The following is a 15193-nucleotide window of genomic DNA, read 5'->3' as shown; positions in this document are numbered from 1 at the left end:
AATCCCTAGCATCACCATAAGCCAGAGCTGAGCAGGGCTCTGGACTCTCTTTCATAAATAAATCTTTAAAAATTATTTTCTTGGCTAAGGGAGATGGCATAACGGTTCTTCGAAGAGACTGTCCTACCTACCTGAGGCCCTAATATCCCAGGCTCAATCCCCTGCACCACCATAAGCAGTGCTCTGAAAAAAAAAAAAAGGAAAAGAAAAGAAAAGAAAAAGAAGAAGAGAAAGGGGGGGAAGGTGAGGGAGGACAGAGATCGAGAGGGGGAGAGGAAGAGAAAGGAGCTCCAGTCTTGTGCTTGATCTCTGAGGAAGAAACAGGAAGTCTCAGGTGTGCAAGTCCTGTGCTCTTCCTACCGAGAAAGCTCCCCTGACCTCATTTTCTGTTTTTGTATAGTGATATCTGCCAGAGGGTGGGGAGAAGGGTCAACGAATGGCTCTTCTTTTGATAAAGTCACAGTAGGCCTGGCTGTGGCCTGGCTGTGACAGGCAGCTGGCTTGGGCACAGGCCTTCAGAGTGGGGCTTTCCACGCCTTCTTGCTGGAATCCAGACCTAGATTTGGCTGCTCTGCTTATCTGGGCCTTGGTTTTCCCATCTGTGAAGTGGATTATTAATACAGCAACTTTGTAAAGCTCTGAGCAAAATTATGAGAGGCTGAATGTAACACCAACCCCTGCCTCCGTCACTGCTCACTCCTGCTACATGCCAGTGGCAGCCTCGAAGGCAGGTAGGAGGCAGGTGGAAGATGGTGGAAGATCCTTCTCACTAACAGCCAGTGTGTGGATCATGAGGTTCCTGGGGTGTTGCAAATGCTGTGGATGTGTGGAATACCAAGGGAAGAGCGGAATAGCCATCTCTCCATGGAAATGTGTGGTGTGGGGGAAGCGGGGTGTGACACAGAAAAGGATCGGGGGTTAGGGAGATAGCATAATGGTTCTGCAAAAGACTCTCATGCCTGAGGCTCTGAGGTCCCAGGTTCAATCCCCAGCACCACAGTAAGCCAGAGCTGAGCAGTGCTCTGGTCTCTCTATCTCTTTCATTAAAATAATAAAATAAAAAAAAAAAACAAAGAAAAGAAGAGCATCAGGCGTTGAGATACAGAGAAAGAGAGAGACAGAATATCATGTATCTCTGAGAGCCAAGGCTGGTTTATTGGAAGGAAAGCGGGAGGTGACTAGTGGTCAAAAGTCCAGGCTGGTACTCTGTCCACAGACCAGCAGGTTCTTATACCTGGTGAAGGGGGAGGTTTGGGGGGATGTGTGCAAGCAGAAGATTGGGCGGTCTGGTTGTAATGGGCCATGTTGTTGTTGTGGATCAGTCCTGTATTTTTTTTTTCAAAATTCTAATGGCTAAAAAAGGTCAATTCCTCATTCCCAGGTCTGTGACTGAAGCCTCAGGAAAGGTATGGGGCTGTTATGGTCACTCATTCCGAGAGCTCTCAGGGGGCTCATTGGAAGAAGGCTGGGGGCTGAGTGCAGGCAGCCCCTCCTGGGGGTGATTCCAGGGCAGCTCTGGCCACACAGGCAGCAGGGTGGTCTGGGCACCTTGGCTCTGCCCATTCCCACGTGCTGCGGATGCACACACAGCTTCCAAGGTGCTCCTAGCTGAGCTCACCCACTGCCTCAGGGTCAGCCCTGAGGTGTCTGAGGCTGTCTCAGCTGGGCAGGGAGGCAGCTTTGGGGACCTGCTTGGGTTCAAAGCTGGCATAGGGGTTCCCCAAATGGGCACTGAGTTCTTTTCTGGTGCAGACCTCTGGCTAGCGGGTGGGTTCAGGTTTAGCAGGAGGCCTTATGGATGACCTTGTGACTGTCATCTGTCAAATGTGAGTGGAGCAACTCAGTTGGGCTCACCCACAAATCCCTTGGCTTGGACGCCTGCTCAGAGTGGGAGCAGGTTCTCTGTTGCTGCCCGTTTTCCTGCATCTGGAGACAGGAAAGTGCTCCAAAGGGTTGCAGGCTGGGCCTCAGCAGCTCAGCTTCGAGTTCTTTACTGTGCCTTGCCAAAGCTTTATTGCTCGCGCGTTTTGTGTCGGCACAATGCATCTTTTAGTATGAAGACTCAGGGAAAAAAGCTTCATCTATCTATAAAACGTAGCAGCCTGAGATAAATACTGCCTCCTTGATTTTTCTTGCTGAGCCAGACAATCTTTTTTCCCCTTGAGCACAGTGCGTGAAGACTCCACTGCTGTGTGTGTCTGGGGGTGGGATGGGGGTGGCAGAGCTCAAGACTGGGCTTGATTTCCCCTTCACTCATAGTGCTGTGAGATCTTGGGGTTTCTGCTTTCAGTTTCTGAGACTCAGTTTGAAAGTGGACGGGTCAGAGGGCCAATCCTGCATTTATCCTGAGATGCCTGCCCCCACGCCTCCTTGTCAGCGCTCGACAGCACCACTACAGTTAGCCTTAAAGGGTGGAAGCAGTTTCTGATTTCCAAAAGAAGTGTCCCTGGAATGCATCTATGTTGTCCAATTTATTTGCATTGAAGACACCCGTATTATTCTCCTATGATTCTTTGTATCTCTCCATCTTCAGTTGTAGTTTCACCTCTCTCACTCCTGATTGTTTTTATCACCTTTCTACCTCTTGCACTCCCCCCTCCCCACCCTCCCTTGGGTGAGTCTAGCCAGGGGTTTATCTGTTCCATCCTTTCAAAGAACCAGCTTTTATCATTCTTTGGAATTGTCTTTCTGCTCCCCATTGTATTTATTTCTGCTCCGACTTTGACTGTCTCTTTCTTCCTCTTGACTTTTGGCTTTCGCTGTTGCTCCTTTCTTTTTTTTGCTGATTCAGTTGTGATGTTTGATAGTTTCCTGAGGCCTCAAGGAGCCACTGTTTCCCTCCTCTGAACTGCCTTTCTAGCCAGTGATGGCCTAGATGTCTGGCTGGGAAGAGCCTGGCTCTGGGTGCTCAGCCTGCCTATAGGAGGAGGATCTGTTCTCTTGGTCACCCCTGAGTCTAGCTGGAGGCTGTGGGGATGGTGTCTGCTTGTGCACCCTTGTCTCTGGAGGCACTTCCAGGCCTTCCCTTGTCTGGCTGTCAGGCGTGTCCTCTTCTGACACTGCCCTCCCCCCCCCCCCCCCCCCCGCTTCCTTCATGAAGACCGGCAGATCCACTGCTGCCTTCCACACTCCCCTAAGCATCTCATGCTGATTTTCCCCAAAGATGATGATCAAGTTGGCTGCGGTGGCCTCGTATCCCAGTCAGCATTGTCCCCTGTCAGGCAAAACAGAATCTTGGCTTCCTGTGACATCAAAGTGACTTCATTTTTTCTCACTTTTTTAATATGTGATTAATAGTAAGCTATAAATTGTAAGGTCACAGTGTCTAGTGCCACACTACAGTGATTTCACTTTTTACTTTTTAGCAGATGCCAAATAATGATGTTTCTGATGTTTTTCTTTTTCTTTTTTTTTTTTCCCAGTTGCCACTGGGATTATCACTGGGGCTCAGTACCTGCACAACAAATTCCTTGTTCCTGGTGGCCATTTTTTCCTTTCTTTCTCTTTCCCTCTTATATGATTGAACAGAGAGAATTGGGAGGGGAAGGGGAGACAGAGAGGGAGAGAGATGGAGAGACACCAAGCTAAGGAGGCAGGGCTGGTTCCTGGTCTGCTGCTGTCCAGAGTCTGCTCTAGCTTGCTAACAGACACTGGTGGACACAGCAGAGCCAAGGTCGCTTTAGCCACCAGACAGAATAAACCAAGGACTCAAGGGTAGCATTCCAGGTGGCCCTGTAAAGGCCTGTGAATGTGGGTGTCCTTGGGCTCTTGGGGTTTGTGGGACCCACTTTCCTAGGAATGCCCACAGAAAGAGCCAGCACAAGCTGCCAGCAGGGGCTGGGAGCCAGAGCTGGCCTTCCCTGTACCCACTGTGACTCCTTCCACTCAGCACGGCTGTGCAGCCACAAACGCCACTCCCATAGCCTTGGCTTCTCCACAACCTCAAGCCAGAGCCAGCTGGTGTTGGGGGAAGGAGGGACACACTGAGGGACTGGGGCCTGGTGCTTGGCAGGGCTGGGACCCTTCTCTCTGAGTAAGCCACAGCAGGGGTGTGTGGAGGAGGAGAATGCCCCCCCGCAGGGGAGGCAGGCCAGGAGCCAGCTCTGTTTAGCAGCTGTTAGGCGTTTCAAGGGGCAACAGGACCAAACAGACTGTCTCCGCCCAGCCTCTGTGGGACCTCCGGGAGCCAGCGTAAGGATGACGGCATCACGGCCCAGCCATGGCCCAGTCTGTCTGTCTGCCCTCATTTTGATTGTTTGGAAGGACCCAGCAGTTTACCTAATCCCTGAGTCCCTTTTTCCAGGCCCCAACTTTTCCACTGACATGTTCTTTCCTGGACTTGAGCTTTTCCAGGGTAGGCATGGGGCCTCTGCTGAGCCACTGCTTCCCTCCACTGTGAGCAGGGAATGGTCTGGGGGATGTGAAAGCCAGGTCCCTGTCCCCCTGGCCAGGATGTGCCTGTTGAGCCCCAGGTCCTCCCTGGAGCCACCACCCCCCTCTGCTCCTAGTTTAGGGTTTTCCTTGGGGGTCAGGTTGAGGCCCACCTGGGCATACAGAACGTAGCCCAGCGCAGGACACCGCCTAGGGCTCTCCAGAGCCAGTGAAGGTGGACACTGGAATGAGAGTCATGAGGGAAAGTGTCCCAAATGTGCCAAGCATGGAGCCTCTGGCTGCTGAGACCTGTGAGTGGGGGCTGCAGAACATTCTGGGCCTGGTTTGTAGGAGAAAGTGGCCTTTAGTATAGAAGTGGGTGGGGTGTGCACACCTCCTGGGGACTTCCCTTTGCTCTGACCTCCATCTCTCCAGGGTTTTGTCAGCTGGGCTGGTCCCCACAATGAGGGTACCCACGGAGACATCTGAGTGTGCTTTTCCCTTCCTGGATGGTGGCCAAGAGGAATGCAGTTGTAGGGCTGTGGGGCCCATGCTGAGTCCCCCTGAAGCACTGTGTTTAGACTCAGGTGGATGAGAAATGGGGACTGGTGTGGGCACTCCTAGGACTGTGCTCTGTCTGTGCCCCACTAGTGGACATCTCCCTCCCCAGGCTGAGAGTGGTTCTCCTTTGGCGTTGTGGTGAACCCCATGCTGTTTCAGGAGGAGCCAGGTTTGGGTGCACACGTGGCAGGAACCTTCTGGAACACCATCACTAGTACTATTTTGAGGTCAATGCCTGGGTCCAGAGCTGCCTGGAATGTGACTCAGTGTGTCTGTACATGGGAAACCATGCTCTGGGCCCACGTCCTTGCCTACCTGGTCTGTGTGGTCACATGTTCAGTCCCAGTATCTTCCAGGGAGGTAGAAGCCTGGTCATTATGCATCTGACACCATCCCCGGCCAGACCCACGGGTTTTACCTTTGGAAATGGAGGCCTCCAAGGCTGAGTCTTGGACTCAGACCTGCTGGGGGAGCAAGTGGCTCAGACCTGAGTGGGGTGGAGCCAGAGGGCAGCAGGAGTCCTCAGGTTCAGCAGCACAGTCCCAAAACCTTTGTGTCCCTCCCACACACTCCAACTCCCATGCCTTCCTCTGTCCTTAGAGGTAGGTTACCTCTTTGCTGTGTTATGCCCAGCGCAGCTGTCCTGATGCTCAGCTAGTCCCTTAGATTCATGTAAGGATCGGAGGCTTTTAGGCCCACGTCACAGGGACTGTTTCTGGCTCCTGGGAAGGACAGGGTGTCAGTCAGTAAGTGAAAGGCCTGTGGTTCTACCCGACAATTTATTCTCTCTAGTCCTGGAGCCAGAAATCTGCACCCTAGGTATTTCAGGGTGTGCTCCCCTGTAGGCTCCACGGGAGTCCCATGTCTCCCCAGCTCTTAGGCCCTGTGTCCTTGACTCCATCCCCAAGTGCCACCCTCCTCCCCAAGCCTTGAGGCACTTTGATGCAGGGTGATCTTATGTCTTCCCTCCAGCCAACCTGCTTATGTCCACAGAGATCCAGTTTCCAAGTAAGGTTAGGAGTTCAGCTTCTGGGGGTAACAGTGTGGACCTGTCTTTGGGGGACCTGCATGGAAAGGGTTCTTTAGGGGGTGTGTGGCTCATGGCAGCAGTGCTGGGCCCAAGTATCTGACTGGATTCAAAGCCAGGCTGTTTGGGCTGCCAAGTGGGGCCAAGTCTGTGGAGATGGGGGCACACTCCTCCCAGCTGCAGGGGTGTGGGCATCAGGGCAGCCCCTGTGTGGCTCTCCTACTGGACAGACAGCCCACTGGCCTATGAAACTGACATGCAGGGCATTTGAGGTGTGGTTTCTCCTCTGGTTTTTGTGCGTGAAGGACTGGGTAGCAGGCAGGCGTGGGCATGGACCTCTGCCAGTGCAGGTGGGGCCTCTGGGCTGGGAGCCAGGGCTGGGCTCACCATCATGGGTGTGTGCTGGGTGTGTGTGTGTGTGGGGGCAGCAGGTGAGAGCAAAGTGATAATGGTCTTCTGGATGTCTGCACCCAGGGACTCGAGTCTGGAATGGCAGTGGCTGGATTCTGCCAGGTGCTGGCATTGACCCATCTTCATTCCCATGGGGCCAGGTGGGGGTGGGGCACAGAGACCCTGCAAAGCCAGGCAGGCCCTGCTCTCCGGGCCATGATAGGAGTTGGCATCTCAGGCTGCCTGGCCCTGGAGGGCTTGGGTTTGCTCATGGAAACTGTGAGCCGTCAGCCGTGTCTGGTTCAGACGGGCTGACGCCACGAGGCCGCCCAGGGGTGATGTCACAGGACTCAGGTGCTTTCTCATCTGTGGGCCTGGTGGGGCCTGGTGACCCCCAGGGCTGGGCTGCACCATGAAGGGTGCCTTGAGCCAGACTGGGTCTTGTCTGCAATGGAAGGGGGCAGCCCTCCAGGCTGACTCTAGGGCTGGAGCTTGGGAAGGGGGAGGACTCCTGCATCCTAGGTGTACTGTCTTTAGCATGACTGTCAGATGATGGCGTGCAGGAGGGGTGCTATGACCTGGCCCTGGTCTCTGCTCCCTGTTTTTGTGGCCGCGGCGAGCCTGAGCCCTGGTGTCCTTTCGCCTTGTGGTGAGAAATAGGATGTAACACCAGGTGAGCTCTCAGCTTGGTCCACACCTACAGAGAGCACCAGCCCCCTCCACCACTTGGTAGTAGCACCCCGCAGTCTGGGGGGTGCAGCCTGCACTTGTGTTCCAGTGCAATAGCTGGTGATTAGAGTGACTGATAATCCAGTTGGTGCTGTTGTCATTTCAGTCACCTCTGTCTTCTGGAGAGATTCCAGAGTGTTAGAGGGTGTGATTCAGTCCAAGCTCAGCCATAGGTGGAAAGCTGGAGTCCAGACCACCCCTGGCAGGTACAGCTGTGAGGGTGGGGTGATGAAACCCCTCTGTGCATGGGCTGCATGGGGAGCCAGGGAAGGTCTCCCTGAGACTGTTGGCTTTCAGTGCCCTTCTGTCTCCCGGGGAGGACACCTCCCTTAAACCTTGGGAGAGCCCTCTCCCCCTTAGACTAGAGCACTGACTCAAGGTCGCTGTGTCCCCTAGGGTCACATGTCTGTGGTTGGATGGCCCTGTGGGGTGGCTGCCAGCCTCGCTGAGCTCCTTGGAGGTCCTGGATGTGTTTTCTCCAAGCTGTGGTCTCTGAGAGCATGGAAAATCCAGTTGGGGCTTGTCTTCTTGTCTGTTCCACCTGGGCTTATTTGGAAAGTCTTCTAGTTCTGGGGAGGATGAGTTGGGGGGGGGGCAGTGAAGGGGTAGAGGGCTCTGGGCCACATGGAGCCAGGCAGGAAGGCTGGGGCCAGTGCTTGTTCAGAAAACCCAGCCCCCGGGACTGGTGGGGCTGTGGCTCTGGAGGCCCTCCCTGCCCATCCCGGACAGTGACTATCAGATGTCACTTACTGCCTCCCAGAACTGAGGCAAGTGTGGGACTGGGCTCCAGGGCCTGGTACAGACCTGCCCTGCACAGGCTGGGCTGCTGGTCCACTCTTCCCCTCAGAAAACATCCTGCCCCTGTTTGTTACTTCTGCTTGGGTTCCAAGTTTCCCTGGCTCGAAGTGGCTCTTCTTCCTCCCTACCCCTCCCAGCCTGACCCCTTGTCTCTCACTTTAGAACAGAATCTTCACGTTCTCCAGACTCCAGGAGGTTTCTAGACCCCCTTCTCCTCACCCCACCCAAACTGTGTTTGTCCACAAACAGGTTTTTAGAAAGGGCCTGGGTAGTCAGGTGGCAGCCAAGCCCTGAGGTTGCAGAGCTTGGGTTCTGCCAAGCAGACTTGATTTTTCTCTGTGCTTCTCTCTCCAGACCTTGGGATTGCTGGCTGAACAGCTCAGTGCCTCTGGGAGGCTGAGTGCCTGAAGCCACTTTTCCACGATAAGGAAGTACATCTGGTCCCCTTGCATGAGGCTTACTCTCATATCTGTCCCCCTCAGGCTCATGTGTAAATGTTTGCTGGTGAGGTGGCTAGGCTTTGGGGATTTGCTTGGGCTTCTTATTGTTTGTATCAGTGCTTGAGGTGAGAGTAGCCCAGGGCACAGGGTCTGCTTCAAGTAGTGTGTTGGCCGAGAGCCTGAGGAGCAGCTTGGCCTCTGAAATCAGGCCTCCTGCCCCCACTGCATGATGCCCTCCTTCAGGCTTGTGTGGGCCCTGTGTGCAAGGAGAAGCCTTCTGCTGGTGTGGATTTACAGCAAGTCCCCAGCAGCTCTGTGACATTATAGCAAGTGCCATCTTATGCTTGGTTGATACATAAGACTCAGGAAAGGTCATTTTGGGAGAGGGGCATCATAATCTGGAAGTGAGCAAGTGACATTCAGTAAAGATGCTGGTAAATTTCCTCACTTGGGTCTGTGACAATCAACCCTGCAATGTGGGGAAGGAGTGGCAGGGCTCGTCACTCAGTCACCTGGGCTGCCTTCTGAGGAAGCACCAAGAGGTCAGGGAGACAGATTTACTCATCTCTGTGTCCACTTGGGGGACAACGAGGGAAAGGGACACTTTGGGCAGGGGAGGCTGTGAACCTTTGTCAGGGTGCGTGGCTGCTGCTGGTGGTGATGATGGTAGTGAAGATGATGATGATGGTGCTGGTGATGTGACGGCGATGCTGGAGGTCATGTGGGAAGTGATACTGACGGTGAGGGTGATGGCGATGATGGCTTTGGTAGAGGTGACAGCACTGAGGATGACGATGGTGTTGTGGATGATGGTATGGGTGGAGGTGATGGTGCTGAGGATGATGATGATGGCAGTAATGGTGGTGTAGATGATATCATAAGAAGTGGTAGTGATGACAATAGTGGAGGTAATGGCGGTGATACTGGCAGAGATGGAAGTGGTGATGGTGGTGATGGTGGTGTTGAAGATGGTATTGGTAGAGGTGGTGGTGGTGATGGCGGTGATGATGGTGACAACGGTGATATTGGTAGAGATGGTCGTGGTGGTGATGATGGTGGCAATGACAGTGCTGACGGTAATACTGATGGAGGTGGAAGCGGTGTTGAGGGTGGGCATGTCAGTGGTGGTGGGAGCGACAGTGGTGGTGATGGTAGGTGCTGATATACCTAGTCCCAGTAAACACTAGGAGGCACTGTAAACTGTAAACTGTACTAGGCCCAGTAAACATTTAGAGGCACTGTCACAGTTATCTTCACTTCCACATGGTAGATTGTTTTTTATATAAAATGAACCAGTGGAGACCTGCAGAGAATAAGTGATGTGTATCAGGCAGGGGAGGGAGGGGTGCAGTCACTGTCATACTTTATAGTGTGAACTTTTGGGGAGGTGGGCTAGTTGATTTGGCCTATGCTACCTTGTTGCTTGTTCCGGGGGTATCCACTAAAGGGGTAGCCCTTTAGTCCCCAGAGTCGATGTTAGGATCAGACCGTGTGCCACCCCTGACTCCCCTATGTGGACATGGATGCGGCATTTTGCAGCCACCAGCAGCATAGGAGTGGGTACGCTGGACTCTAAACACCCTGTGACCACCTGGCTAGCTGGGGGACCCACAGGTGACCATCATGGGAGAAAGCACAGCCACAGACCAGCAGGGCAGGACCTGGGGGCAGGGGTTGAAGGAAGTGATTCCTAGCCATGCAAAAACCCCTTAACTCTCATCTGAACAGAGCAAAACTCAGTCTCAGACTCTGTGGGCACTCCAAGAAAAAAAAATCATGGAAAAACCTCTGGCTTGCAGCCCTTCATTTCTGTTTATGTAACTCTTAGATGAAAATGATTGAAGCAGATTACAGATGTGATTTGTAGGGGCCATAGGATCTCGGCTGGGGAGGATGTTGATAAGGTTGGGGGCCTTTCATGTGCCAGGTCTCCCAGGAAGTCATGGAAGTGGACAGTGGCTTGGCACTATTTGGGGACTCACCTTTGGGTTCAAACCCAGATGTGCCAGACCTACAGAGCCCTTGCATTCCCCACTACTGCCCATCACCCACCCCAAGATGGCCGAGTTAGGGTTCTGTGCCTTTCTTATGCTGCAGATGGCAACACCCTGGAATGGTCTTGCAGGTGGAGAGGGACAGCGTGAGGCCATAGCCCATAGCCCATGAGCTGCAGGAGGGTGGTCCTGCCCTTTTGCTTCTGCTCAAAGCGTAGCCTGCTGGCTGGGTCTTTCCAAGGCTACAGACAATAAGCATCTGTGTTTCCGAATCATCTGTGTGTCTCCACTCAACCAGTGAGAAGTGGTCTGACTGAAGCTAGTCTGTGTACTCTGTGGCTGAGCAGAGTGCCAGGATGCCCTGCAGGCCAGTTGGCATTGGCTGAGGAGGGGATGCAGTACAGCCAGTGATGGAGGGGGCGCTGGATCCCTCCAGACCCTGGGGGTTTTTGTGAGAGGACGAATGCACAAGTCAGTGGCCTGGGTAGGATAGCAAAAGGGGTGTGATTTGGGGGGAGCATAGAAATGGCAGGATGTGAAGCCTCACCTGCTACCAACCACGCCCCCCTGGGGGGTCTGTGCAAGTTCCATTTTTTCTTTATTGTCTTCATAAGCCCCTATGGTTGCAAAGCTTTCCAACAAAGACTACAATTTCCTTAGCTCATTGCAGAAATGAAGCCTGGCAAAAATCTCATTACTGGAGAAGGCAGGACTGACTCCCTTAGCAGAATGCTCCTGGCCCAGTGAGTGCCAAAGACAACAGTGTCCTCCCTAGCGCGTGCAGGAGGCATGGCAGAAGCTTCTAGGGCTCAGCATAGGTGTCTTAGTTGCGGGGGTGGGCGGGAGGGGAGCAGAGAAGAGATGCATAATCTAGGAGGCAGCCAGAGTCCCCAGGAGAGTTGTAGAGGGGACAGCTAACACCTGCCCTCGGGCGGGGTCTTAGGGACAGCCACCTGAGTGCTGAGTTTGGGGCTTGACATTTAAATGTAAACAGAGCAAGTGCAAGGTTGGGTCTGGGGGACCCAGAGATGGGGTGTAGGGCGGCCCCACCTCACAGATTGGTGGCCGCAGGAAGGAACCTCACTTCTGATTACTTTTGGCCATCCCTAGTTGTCACACGGGTACAACACTCCACTTCCATTCCAAGGGGACCCTTCAGATCTGGGGTGGTGTTTCGGGGGGGGATGACTTGGGAGGCCACTGTGTGCTCTTGTATCACTCTACTTTTATGAGCATCTACAGAATGGGGATTTGAGGGAGCCCCTCCCCAACCCTGGAGGCTATAGGTGGCTCACTTGTGAGCATGGGGGGGGCGTTGATCGTCAGGCACTCACAAGGGCTGTGACTGCAGAGGGTCCAGCACACTAAGGCTGCAGGCGGGGTAAAGGCACCAGCACCCCAGAGAACCTCGGACTCTCTAAGTGGTCCGTAGGCTGCATGTTTGGACACGGGGCGCAGGAGATGGGAATACTGAGGACACTGGCTGGCAGAATGGCAGCAAGTAAGTTGGGGAGCCAGATCTTACCCTCATGGGGTAAGTGGGGAGCAGGGGATGATGGGGACAGTGGACAAGTACTGACGACTGTTTCTTTGGGCTCAGTGAAGGCCTGAGGTTCAGAAATCTGGGAGCACTTTGGCATGGCATCCCTTGGTCATCCCATCCAAAGCCACTCAGTGCCCCCCCCACTTCCTGTTCTTCCAGTCAGGGTCTGCCTGTGTCCTTGCACCATAATTGTAACTGGGATGAGAGGGTCCAACTGTAATCCTCTCACCTTTGCTCATGCTGTTGGCTGACTGCCCTCCTTGAGGCACTGGAAGGGGAGATTCTGGGACTCAGAGCCCCTAGGGCACAGTCATGCCTGTTCTTGATCTTTGGTGAGCAGGTGTGCCCCGGGTGTGGCCAGGTCTGCCCTGTCTCAGCCACTGTGCTCATCCTCCCATTCAGGTGGGGGTCTGCTGTCAGAGGCAGACACAGGGACAGCCCCAACCCCACAGGAAGCCCAGAGCACCCCTCTCTTCCTCCCTGCAGGCATGGGGAGAAGGGTAGGCCTCTGCTCTGTCGGAGCCTCACTGCTCCCTGACCCTTGTGGGTGTGTGTGTATGTGTGTGGGGTTTGCAGTCATCCCCCCATCCTACAACTTGTGTGTTGGAAGAGATCATGAGTGGACTGAAAGGAGCCCTAGATGAGATCTGGCCCAGAGCTGGTCTTTGTATTCATACCTTAGTTTCCTTTTCTCCACAGTGGTTGGGTGTTGAACAGAGCCTGTTGTCTTAGAGAGCAAACAGGAACATTTGCTTCACTGGGAGAAGCCACTCGATTTGGTGTGTGTGTGTGTGTGTGTGTTTAGAGTGTTTTAAATGAGTCTGGGAACTTGCAGAAGGGAGCTGGTTGAAAGGGGTGCCATGGCTGGGCCCCCTCACTAGTACACTGTTTACACAGTCTCTGGGAGTCAGCAAGGATGCTGGGAACCCCGCTGGCGGAGGGCCTGCTCAGTAGATGTCTTTAAAGTTCGGGGCTCTAGTATGCCAGGCTAGCTTTGCGGCGTTAGACAGAGACTTGAGGACACATGGCTGTGCAAAGAAGCTGTATTTCTTTATTCAGGAGCAACGATTCAAAAACTAACCTGAAACTAATCACCACACAGATCTGTCCTGCATCTTTCTCCTCTGGCGGCAGCATCATGAACTCAGGAAGTACATAGGATAGGGGGCAGGGAGAAGGGAGTAGCTGTGAAAACTAGCAAGGGCTAAACCAAATCTCCCGGCGGGGGAGAGTGAGACCAAACCAATGTGAAGCATGGCAACAAGTAGAAATGGTGCTTAGGCTCAAAATGTGGGGAGCACCTGTTCACCCTCCTACTGAGCCTTGCTCCCAGGCTGCTGTGTGTAGCATCTGTATGCCTCTCACTGGACCTGAGTGACCAGGCAGGGGAAAGGGCTTGCTGGGACCCAGAGACGACAGACCTTCCTGGGAGGCCTGACACAGGTTTCATGGTGCAGGGCCCAGCGGCTCTATCCAGGGGAGCTTGAGGCCAGCAACCACAGCTGCCCCCACTCCACTCCCAGATGCCTCTCCTTTCCAGCAACTGCACTGGGAGAACATATATTTAGATGTCGAATTGCCAGTTGAAAGGAAAATGTGTTTTATTTGAATTGGATGCCATTCGAACTAGAAGTCATGCTGCTTAATAAAAATGTGTGGTTTTGATTCATGGCTCTCATCATACGGTTCTCATCTGCTGAAGAGTTGAAAACATAGGCCAGAAATCCCTGGCTTCCAAGAGGAGGAGTGGGGGGAGGATGGAGAGAGAGAGAGAGAGAGAGAGAGAGAGAGAGAGAGAGAGAGGAGGGAGCAGGATAAAAAGAGAAAGAAGAGGAGGGAGAGAGGTAAAAATGAAGAGAAGCAGGTGGGCAAGCGGCGTGCTTATGATATGAGGTGTGCATGGCTGGCCTCTCTCCCTTTTCTCCACACTCCCTGGTTTGCGCTGGGGGCAGGGGGACTGCTGGGGCTTGTCCTGTGACCTTGTGGAAGGCGGCCCACCTGGATGCCCTCTGGAGGCAGAGTGGCTCTGGGGCTGCATTAGCGGGGGATGGGGGAGTATCATTGCTCTGCAGCACTTGCTGTGAGTCAGGGATCAGGAGGCACCTTCCCTTTCTGACTCTGACACCATCACCCAGTTCTGCCAGGCTTTATCCTCTTTCTCTCTAGACTCTCTGGAAAGCTGGGGAGGGTGGCACAGAGCCTGTCTTCTGGGTAGTGCACAACACAGCAGAGGCACCTTGCTCCACAAACCAGGGGACACTGCGTATCCACTGTTAGTCACCCGTGGGTGTCAGGCATTCCCAGCCCTCCTGTAGTCCAGTGAGGCAGGCCTTCCAGGTGTAGCCACTTGCTGGGCTTGTGGTACTGCCTCCTTGGTCACGCTCATGGGCACCACAATCTCCTCTTGCCTCCCTTGGAGCTTTGTTCTTTAGGAATATAACCAACCTTTTGCTGGACCGCACCAGATCAGGGGCAAGGGCTCAGGGGCAGCCACAGACCTCTAACCAGAAAGTGGAGCTTGAGGGGCAGTGGAAAGCCTGATGGCTACATATGGGTGTGCTGGTGAACTTATCTGTGGGGTACAAGGCAAGTCCACAGTGATGGGGAGTGTGGGTACCTCTTGGCAGGGCCTGGACCATAGCTGCATCCCCTCTATTTGATGCAGTTCTTGGAACTCAGCAGCTGTTTAATAATTGCTTTTGAATGATGAGAACCCCACTGAGTGGTGGGTAGGTATCTGGGTGGGTGAATGGATGGATGTATAGGTGTATGTATATAGGTATATATGTATGTATGTATGTATGTGTGAATTGAATTGATAGGTGGATGGGTGGATGGGTGGATGGATGGATGGATAGATGGGTGAATGGATAGATGGACTGATGGAAGGAAGGGAGTGAGGAAAGAAAGGAAGGAAGGAAGGAAAGAAGGAAGGAAGGAAGGAAGGAAGGAAGGAAGGAAGGAAGGAAGGAAGGAAAGGTGGATGGATGGATGAGTGAATAAATGGTTAGATGGCTGGATGGTTGGATGCACAGATAGGTGAATGCTTGAATGGATATATATATATATGTATATATATGTATATATACACACACACACACACATATATATATATGTGTATATATGTATATATGGAAGAATATATGTATATTCTTCCTTATATATATATGGAAGAACAGATGGGTACCTGGATGTGAGTGGGTTAATGAGTAGGTGGGTGGGTACTTGTTTGAGTGGGTGGGCTAGTGGGTAAGTGACAGGGTAGCTGTGTGGACAAGCCTCCCTGGCTTGGGTGGCCCCTGGAGGCAGCACTTCCCGAGAGGAAGATGGCCTTACATAA

The 15193-nt window shown here is 53.3% G+C and overlaps 1 protein-coding gene across 2 annotated transcripts in view; it reads left to right on the top strand.

Annotated features, from left to right (window-relative positions):
* COL5A1 (collagen type V alpha 1 chain) overlaps positions 1 to 15193 on the top strand; it is a 138908-nt gene that overhangs the window by 40400 nt on the left and 83315 nt on the right. The window lies entirely within an intron of this gene.

This window comes from Erinaceus europaeus, chromosome 10, assembly GCF_950295315.1.
Source record: "Erinaceus europaeus chromosome 10, mEriEur2.1, whole genome shotgun sequence".
NCBI lineage: Eukaryota > Metazoa > Chordata > Mammalia > Eulipotyphla > Erinaceidae > Erinaceus > Erinaceus europaeus.
Note: the sequence above shows the minus strand (reverse complement) of the source record. Positions and strands in the feature narration are given on the sequence as shown.